At 40.6% G+C, this 10,451-nt stretch overlaps 1 non-coding gene across 1 annotated transcript; it reads left to right on the top strand.

Annotated features, from left to right (window-relative positions):
• The first annotated feature begins 10,146 nt into the window (after positions 1-10,146).
• Positions 10,147-10,250, top strand: LOC131244805 (small nucleolar RNA R71). The gene has a single exon (XR_009170579.1). It is a non-coding gene; the product is annotated as a small nucleolar RNA R71 (small nucleolar RNA).
• Positions 10,251-10,451: the final 201 nt, after the last annotated feature.

Below are 10,451 nucleotides of genomic sequence, written 5' to 3'. Positions count from 1 at the left end.
ATGCCTTTGACTCGATTAAAGAATTGTTGAAGCAACCTCCAGTGCTAACAGCTCAGGTGAAGGGTAAACCTCTTATCCTGTATATATCAGCGGCTGAAAATTCATTGGGAGCCTTGTTGGCACAAGTGAACAAAAGCGGGAAGGAAACGACACTCTATTATCTAAGTCAAACTTTAATAGGTGCAGAATGTAATTAAATGCCGATTAAAAAAGTATGTTTGGCATTAATATTCATGGTCCAGAAGCTAAGACATTATTGTCTGTCCCATGACATAATCCTGATATATGGAGCAGACCCCATCAAGTTTTTTAATGACAAGGCCGATGTTATCAGGGAGATTGGCAAAGTGGATGTTGTTGCTATTAGAATATAGGATTACGTATGAGTCAGCGAAAGTGATAAAGGGGTAGGTAGTGGTAGATTTTCTGGCGGCTCACCCAGTAACAGATAACGAAGTCATTCTTGATGAATTTCCCGATGAAGAAGTCATGATGATCGAATCGCCAAATTCATGGCAAATGTTTTTTGATGGTGCATCACGAGCGACAGGAGCAGGTGCCATAGTGATATTTATCACCCCCAAGGCAATTTATTACCTTATTCTTTCACGTTGGGTACCCCATGCACGAATAATGAAGTCGAGTATAACGCCTTCATCATTGGAATGGAGATAGCCAGCGAATTAAAGATAAAGACACTGCGAATTTATGGGGATTCCAAGCTGATTATAAATCAGTTGACGAATGAGTTTGAAACTAGAAAACAAGAGCTTCTACCATACTGTCGAAAAGTGCAACATTTGTTAGAACAATTCCTGCACGTCGAGATCAAGCATGTACCATGGTGCGAGAATGCAAAGGTAGATGCTTTGGCTAGTTTATCAGCGACGCTATCTTACCTAGATCGAAGCCCCCTGCAAGTGATAATTAAAGAAAGAAGATTTTTACCCTCAGCAGAAATCATTAGTGAAGCCATTGAAGCACTCCCCATATCGTGTCTAGAGGTGACAACAGACGATTGGTGTAAGCCTTTTGTTGATTATCTCAAGTATGATATCCTGCCAAAAGATCAAGTGTTGAAATTGACAATTAAATAGAGATCGAAAAGATTTATTATGTGTAATGAGATGTTATACAGAAGATCTTACAATGAAATATTGCTGCGATGTCTGGACGAGGAGGAAGCGGGTCAAGTATTGCGAGAGGCACATTCCGGAGAATGTGGGATGCATAAAGCTAGGCAAAATTTATTCCATCAAGTGCATTAAATGGGATATTATTAGCCCACAATGTTTAAAGATGCTATAGATTATGCGAAGCGGGGCCACGAATGTCAGATTCATGGGGACATTATACATATACCCCCTGAAGGTCTTCATTAGACAGTTACTTCCTGGCCTTTTGCCGCATGGGGACTTGATGTTATTGGCCCCATAAATCCACCGTCGTCCAAACGAAAACAATACATATTGGTAGCAATGGACTATTTCTCCAAGTGGACCGAAGCAATTGCATTGTGAAGTGTTAAAGAGAAGGACGTCATTAATTTCATCCGACACACAATAATTTATTGTCATGGCATCCCGAAGAAAATCATCACTGACAATGACACTCCCTTTAAGAATAGGGGCATGGAGAAGCTATGTCTCAAATTCAATATTCATCATTCATTCTCAACACCCTACTATCCATCGGCCAATGGATTAGCAGAGGCATTTAATAAGACGATTGTGAAAATATTGAAAAAGACAGCGACCGGGAATAAGCATGATTGGGATGAAAGGTTGCAAGAAGATTTATGGGCCTACAGGACCACTCATCGGATGACAACACAAGCTACCCTGTATTCGATGGTTTATGGTGTAGAAGCTGTCGTGCCAATTGAGACGCAAGTTGCCTCACTCAGAATAGCAGTGCACCAATCAATTACTGATAATGAGAATGCAAGAATAAGACTGACAGAATTGGATCTACTTGATGAAAAATGACTAATGGCTCAGCAGCGATTACAGTTGTATCAGGCTAGGATTTTTGCTGCCTTTGACAAGAAAGTAAAGCATCGATCCTTCAAGAAAGGTGACATGGTTCTGATGTTGAAAAGAGCGATAGTGGTCACCCGCAGGATAAGGGGCAAGTTCGACCCTAAATGGGATGGGCCATACATCATAACTGAAGTTTATTCTAATGGGGCATACAGAGTAATGGATTAGGATGGATGAGGCATTAGTATACTGGTCAACGCCCGCTTCATTAAGAAATATCATCCTTTACAACGGAAAAGATTTTGATCTAGAAGATTATAAGAATAATACTTCTACATAAAAAGGGGGCATCTACAGATGAAATGATGAAACAACCTTAAAAGGTGGAGCCTTGTATTCTTCCTCTCATATATGATGAATAAAAGGCAAATTCTCAAGCATATCGAGACTAACCATCAACGACTATCACTAAAATTGTAGCCATCACTGTCATTACTGGCCGCCTATCAAAATTGTTATTATCGCCAAGCCAATTTGATAATAAAGACAGATATCATCAAAATATTATCAGCCCTAGCAAGCAAACAGTGATGTATCAATTATTGATTCCCCATTCATGGCAGTGGACTTGATTCACCATTCATGGCAGTGGGACAGTCTATGCGGCCAAGCTCATGCAGATCTTTATGATAGCTCATCATTTAAGGCCACCTAACTAAGCCCTATATGACCAACTACGCATAAGATATATATATATATATATATATATATATATATATATATTATTCGAACAGTAGTGTGGAGCCAGTGGCCCTAAAAAGCTATAGGCCACATCACATGCATACCCATGGGGCAGCGGACGGAGCTAGTGACTAAAAACCTCTAAAGGCCAAAAAGTCCTCTACAGCTAGTCACGCATGAGGCCAATGCCATCTATAAGCTCTCCGACAATGTTACGAATGAGGATGAAAATGCCCTCCCATGAATGGGTCCGAACTTACAAACGAAGAAAAACGGGGAATAGAATAAGACCCCCCAGGTCTTTAGCTTGATTTCAGTAGTAACTCATGAGGACAGGGTCTGAATAAAAAAACACCCCCTCATTAATGGACTGGCAGCCTTGAATTTGGTACTAAAGGTAGCCTTGCACACCCTGTAAACTCTCGAGAGTTACTGCGGCTAACCCCGCGCGTAAATCCCATTAAGTTCACGGCCCCGGTAGCTTCACTGGGCCCCTCTGATGGATCGCAGTTTGTGAACTCCCGGGCAGTGATAAGCCTCATGAACTCTAGAGAGTTACTAAGGCCATTCACATAAGACCTGACTCCAATTACGTATGAGTCTAAAAAATTGTGATTGCTCCACTACTCAAGAGCTTAAACTGTGTGCAAAACTAACTCTACTGACTTTAAAATAGAAATAGTTCCGCCTATTGAAATAAACATCATATAGCAATGTTTTATGATTCATAAATATGATGAATTGTAGATATAATGAAGTATGATTATGAAAGTATTGTAGATAAATGAAGCATTAACATGTACCCCAAAACAAATGATTGTATTGCCAAGAATATGCTTTCTTTGAACAAAACATTACAATTCATCCGCACACTACAACACAAAAAGAAGCAAAGAAATTTACATGAAAAATATAATTTTATAGATCCTCAGACATGCCTAAAGCTTCTACATAGCGCTGTAATTCCTCTTTTAACTGAATTTGTGTTGTAACAGTCGTATGTTCAGCCTCAAGAATAATCTTGGCATGATTAGGAACGTCGACCAATTCTAACTCTAAAGAGGCAACAACTTCCCTATTCTTCACTTGTTCAGCCTTCTCAATGTCGACAATCTGAGTATTCGTTTCAAGCTCCTCCCTGACTTGATGAATATTTGACTCCTCTTCTTCTCTTCGAACCTTGAGCAGCATAATCTCTTTCTCCAGAAGAGCGATTTGGTCATCGATGATTGTCTTATTTCTATCAGAAGCTTTCAACCTTTCATAAAGAGATTGATTACCATTGCCACAATTGGAGAGGATGTTGTCTGTTCGAGAAAGTTTCTTCTTGAGCAGCATTAGTTCTCTTTGACGATTCAAAATCTTTGGAGCAATGACTACACCTCGTGCTGCCTCTAAATTTTTGGTGGAATCATAAAACTGTGATAAGGAGTCATAAAGGGATTGAACCTTAATATGGGCCAGATGAGCTGAATGGTCAAGAACGGCTAAGGCACTGTCCAAAGAGGGCCACTGGGCTAGATCCTTAAAAGCACTTATAATAACAAAGATTGCATTCTTAAAGAATACCAGCATGAGAGGTGACACCTTCTCCAATGAAAGTCTATCAGAAACTGTAGCTACCGAGTTGGAACCTTTAGACCACTTGGAGTTGGTACAACTAAAGCTAAAAACAAGAGAAGAATTATGAATTAAAAAGAGGATACATATATCTAGAAATATAAAGAAAGGAAGAAAAGAGAGTATATACCTTGTCCAGAGGCGATTGCAGAAGTAGCTTGAATAGAACAGATTCCTGGTTCTGCAGATGTGGGTATGTCTGTAGCTATGATGACATTGAAAGAAAGCTCTTCAGCTCCTCCGGTACTCGAATCCAGAGTCATCGGATTTGGAACATCAATCGGGTCAAAAAAGAATACCAAACTCCGAGCTACTGGTTGGATAAGAGGAGGTTGCATAGTAGGAGATCAATTGGCGTGAACAGGAATGTCAGACGTTGCAGTGACCACGGGTGGGATCTCTGCGATGTCTTGACTCACCTCCGTGCTTTAGGGAAGAAATATATTTTCCACTCCTACTTGAATCTCTGATGGAGGGATTTCCGCTTCTCTCACTCTAGATGCCTCGAGAGCAGTTACATTAGTGGTTTCTATAATGCATGGAGAATATGAAGCATTAAAAGAAATGAAAATATTTTCTCCAGGAGAACAGCCAGACCCTTAATAGTCAAGTTGTTCTTCTTCGAAAGAAGTCATTACAATCGGGGGAGGAGCATCCGGATGATTGGATTGGATTTCAGGGGATGGAGATTCAGCCCTAACCTCACCTTCTTCTTCAATGTTTACCTCAGCATTAGCTCCTTGATCCAATAGGACATCCCCTTCATCAATCAAACTTGTGGAGGAAGATGTTTCATTGCTTGGAGTATTGGCCGAATAGTCTGACGAACTATCCTCCTCCGAGATGGTTTGTTTCCCTTTGTAAACAGTCTTCACAGGGAGAACACAAGCACTTTGAACAGGACATGGAAATTGGTGTGCTAGAACTTCGAGAGATAATGACTTAGCATGTGAGTGAGTCATAGGTGATGTGGTGGCAACAACCCGATCTACGACAGGAGAAATTACAGTTGTTGCTATAACAGGAGAGATCGCAGTTGTTGTGTGACCCATGATAGGAGAGAATGCAGTTACTGTACGATCTGTGGCAGGAGAAATTGTAGTTGCGGTGGGCTCTATGGTAGGAGAGACTGCATGGGTAGGATGATCAGGCTGGTCTTCTCTTTCACGAGTGGGGGAAGGTAGAATAACGCTAGGAGTTTCAAATTCATCAGGGGGAGTGGCCTGCCATCCTCTTCGCTTTATGAGATCAAGAGGAGATCTAAAAGCAATCCATCCCTCCAAAGTGTTTAGTGGCTTTATCTCTCTGATCAGTTTTTCCACAGAAATTTTGTGACAGAGTTGCCCCGGAACAGCTGCGTGATCCTTCTCAATGAAATATCTGATCCCTTGCTCTGGTCTATAGTTTCTCAACCGTGGAGGAACCTAGATAGGACGGTCCACAGGAAAGCAATTGCGCACCAAGTAATAATGGTGCATCCACTATCGCATCCAAGAGTACGAGGTTGTCACTCGATGATTGAACCCTGTGAGGAGGAAATGGGAGACAAAGTTTCTCACCAAGAGTTGCTTCTATATTAAAGCCCAATTATATGGGCCAACCCCGTAACTTCTCATTGTCCGCGTAACTTCTTCTCCTACCTGAGGCACGGCTTGGTCATTACCAAATTGTTTAGAAAACCTACTCGGATAATATGGCTCTCTCCAGAATTCTACTCCTTCTCGCATAGGCAAGCTACAAGAGTGGATGCAAAGGAAGAAAAGCCTTTCAATGGGCTCCAAACTGTCATTATCTTCGACTTCTCTGTCCTCAGCTTGATAATCCAAATAAAATGGAAAGAAATTGATGGATTTTGTATTTTCAATCTTGTTTACTATCCATTCATATCCCTTCCTCACCATCTTTCATCTGAGGAAATACTATAAAGGTAGGTGTTTAGGGTGAACATAAGCCTTCTTTGGATCACCATAAGTCCAAGGGAAATATACAGCTAGCTAACCTGAGAAGTAATGCCACGGAGTAAAAGAAGATGTAGCTCTAATAGCTGGGCTTGAGTAATGTGCCGCAGCATTTCTAAAAGCTTTATACAGTGAACATAACACGGGAGGGGCCAAAGAATACTTCTTCTTGCCTTTTGCCATGGCGTCTGCTGCTACAAACAGGGTTGGTCGAATAGAATCTGAACACTTTAAACTGGGTGGAATGACCAAACTTAGCCAATAAGCCAAGAAAGCAGCTAGTTTAGTTTCAGTAGTAAAGTTGGCTGGACCTTTTATCTTCTTGCGAATGGCTTCTAATTCAGCTGAGTGGATGTCAGAAAACCTGGAAGGAGAAAAGATATGAAAATAAGAATATATATATATATATATATATATACAGATGCCTTGAAAAAGAAAAGGGATAATAAGATATTTACAGTAGAAATCGTGAGAAATGTGCGAGCCACTGGCATGGGGATATCGTATGAACATTAGGGAAGTAAGACGTCTCGCGTAAAAGTTCAATGGTGGTGGCTGAAATCTTAGGAACTCTACTGGGGGCAACACAAGAAAATTCCTCATTTGTGGGATCGTATTCGTCTAAAAAAGACCTAGAGATAGGCAAACTGGCCATCCTATACAGATCCCACAAAGTGATGCTCACTTCACCAACCGAGAGATGGAAGGAATTTGTGGTGGAAGACCAATACTTTAAGAAGCCTTTGTAAATTGGAGTATCCTTATAGAAGAAATCGAAAGTGGCTTCTATAGGTTTGTATATGTTCGTCGTGACAAGAGCATCCCCATATTTCTTTAGAATTGCCTTGTCTATGAACTATAATACGGGCGTTCAACCCAGAGACCACATGTCCTAAATTCATCTTTGCCCCACAAAGAATCACGGGCACGAAAATGCTATTGGATTGTCTCAAAATAATGAGTGGTATATATGGTGTGAGGATTGTAGCATGGTGTAAGAAAATGCATATACGATATCTGCCTTGTTGTCTAGATTAAGTATTTCTCCGTGAGATAGCCTTTGAGAATTTTTGGCTCTTTTATGACCCAGTTTGACAATATAAGAGTCGGTTTTAGGTCATATAATCAGACGGTTCGCTCTAGATCATTGACAGATGATGCTGAAGGTGTAGAGGGATGGTTATGGTCTCGTCTTTGTAGGGATTTTAGAATTTGATTACATCCGCTTGGGACTTGATCATATCTCAAGAGTTCTGGAAGCGTCTTTTGTTGTGCTCTTGGATTTTCTCTTGGATCGTCTTTACTCTTTTTCTTCCTCTGCTTCGAAATTGAAGGAGAAGGGGAAGCTTCAGCGGGGGCAAGGCAGTTTCGTCTGTCTGGAAATTGGCAGTATATTTTAACCAATTCTCCCAATCGGATTCTTGACCTTCGGTAGGGGGTCCTTCTATTTCTCTCATTAGAACGACTGTGCGAATGTGGTCAGACAGGTGCCGAATTTGGTCAGCGAAGTTGATAATAGAAGGGGTTGGTTCTTTGAAGAAAGAAGAGTAGCCTTCAGAAGATCTAGCCCTCTTCTGAGTATGAATCTCAGGTGACCGAAGGTCTGATGATTGCAGCATTTGGGGAAGTATGAGGTCTCTTAGAGTGGGCCATGGGAGATCTGTGAAATTTATAAATATAGAGGTTCAGTAAATAAACTAAGACATTGGAAGAAGTTCGAGATGCGTAAAAGTTTAAGGTCACATGTACAGAAATCCTATTGTGCGCAGGTCTATTATGCACAAGGAACTAATAAGGCATAAAGTCCACTGTGCGCAAGTCTATTTTGTGCAAGGAGTTTATCGGGCATAAGTGTTCGTTGTGCGCAGAAAGTATTGTGCGTAAATTGTCGTTGTGTGCAAATTTTCATTGTGCGCAGGAAAGCTTAGTGAGCAAGAAAGCTTGGACAAAAGAGGAGTGATACGAAGCGAAGAATGTGAAAAATGAACCCTGACCGGGTTTATATAGGCCTACGGGTTCCGTTATGCACAAATTGCTTTGTGTGCAAAATCCGTTGTGCGAAGATTTGAAGATTGCACACAACGAAAAAAGGAGAGTAGATTAATTGAAATGTTAAGTGATTGATCCCACATTTTATTATTTTGTAGATAAAAATAAAAAATGTAGGATCCAGGGGGCATCTGTTGAGGCATAAAGAAAGAAAGAGATTTATGTTGTGCGTAAGAGTGTTATGCGCTATGTCAAATTGGGCTGCCCAATGAGCTCCGCATAAAGGGGAGCGCACAAAGGTGGTCCGCACAAAGGGCAGGGCAGCATACAAAGGTGATTCGCTCAAAGGGCTACGCACATGGGATCACGCACAGAGGCATCCGCACAAAGAAGTGACCACGTAATAGGGTTCAGCACACAATGGACAGGTTGCACGTTCGCACGTGTGGAAAGGCTATATATACCCCATCACCCCTCTATATGGGTCATTAACACAAGATTCAAGAGAAGGAGAAGGAGAGAAGTGGACCTTAGGCGAATACAGGTAGCATCCACATCTGTTGTACGGAACAAGCATTTTTTGGCACACAACTATGCTAGCGCACAATGTGCACGAGCACACAACGTAAGCGAGTGCACAATGTGCACGAGCGCACAACATGTGTGAGTGCACAATGCATGCCAATGTACAGTGGCTATTTTTCAGCCATAATGTTACCTATATGTAGTGACATATGTATGATTTCTTCAGCAACCAGAGATCAATGAAAAGCTTCAGATTAGATCAAAGGAGCAATAAAGACACATGTCACACCGGCATATTGATGCCGATACACCGAAGCATATTGAAGATCATGATTCAATATTTGCATTTTGGGTTTTGTATTATAACTTTATAAACATTTTACTTTAGAATCAAAGGAGAGAAAGGATGTAAACGAATTTGGTATGAATAATATTGTGATTATCCTCTTTATCTTCTTTTGTTTAGTATTGAGTGAATGAAATCCCTCGAATCAAATGCTTTTGTTTCTTGTTCGAAGCAATTTATCAATTATCTTCCCACTCCTAAGAGTGGTGATAGACTTAGCTTGCTCCATTTGATTTGAAGATCTTGGATCACTTATTTCGTATTGCGGTGTAAGATTGGGGAAAGGTTGGGCTGGAAGAATCCCTTTTTCCCTAATTGAATTTTTTGTTTCCCACCCTTGTATGGCCTTTGAAATGTTTTGAAGGGTTTGCAATATACTTTGAGTGATAAGCTCTTGGTTTTGAATATGTTTTAGAACCGGATCCTTTTGAGGTTTCACTTGATTTTGAATTTGATTAAAAAACCTTGAGGAGTTGCAGTTTGTCCATTCTTCCATCTAAAGTTTGGATGATTTCTCCAACTGGGATTGTATGTATTGGAGGTAGGTCCATTGAAAGGTCTTTGGTAATTATTTTTAGCATTAGATTGCTCATTCAGCACCTCTTGAAAGGCAGGTTTTGTTGGACAATTTTCAGTTATGTGAACATTGCAAGCACAAATACCGTAAATAGTTTCCTTAACCTTATCCTTCTTTAGTTCCATGGCCTCCAATTTCCTTATGAGATTAACCACTTTAGCATTAATATCATTATCCTCTTTCAGAAGGTATGATCCACCCCTCTCCTTTAATTAAGTGGGCCTAGAAGTGGTGCTTGATTTGGGGTACGTGTCCCATGATTGTGCATTTTCAGCAAGTCTGTCCAAGTAGTACCACACATCATCAATATTTTTATTCATGAATTCCCCATTGCACATTGTCTCGACCAATTGGCGCATGGAAGATGTCAGTCCATCATAGAAAAAGTGTGTAACGCGTCACATTTCAAAACCATGTTGTGGGCATGAACTGATAAGATCCTTGAATCGCTCTCAACATTGGAAGAATGTTTCATCCTCCTGGGCAAAGTTCATGATTGACTTTCTAAGGCTGTTCGTTTTATGATGTGGAAAAAATTTCTTTATGAACTCCCTTATCATGTCATTCCATATGCCAATAGATCTGGGACTTAGTGAATGCAACCACGTCTTAGCTTTCTCTTTCAAAGAAAAGGGAAAGAGTTTCAGTCTGACCGTGTCCTCAGACACGTTCAAAAAATATAAAGTGGCTAGGATCTCATTAAACTCTTTCAA

The sequence above is a fragment of the Magnolia sinica genome, chromosome 4, assembly GCF_029962835.1.
Source record: "Magnolia sinica isolate HGM2019 chromosome 4, MsV1, whole genome shotgun sequence".
NCBI lineage: Eukaryota > Viridiplantae > Streptophyta > Magnoliopsida > Magnoliales > Magnoliaceae > Magnolia > Magnolia sinica.
The sequence above is the reverse complement of the archived record's forward strand: the minus strand, read 5'-3'. Positions and strand labels throughout refer to the sequence as shown.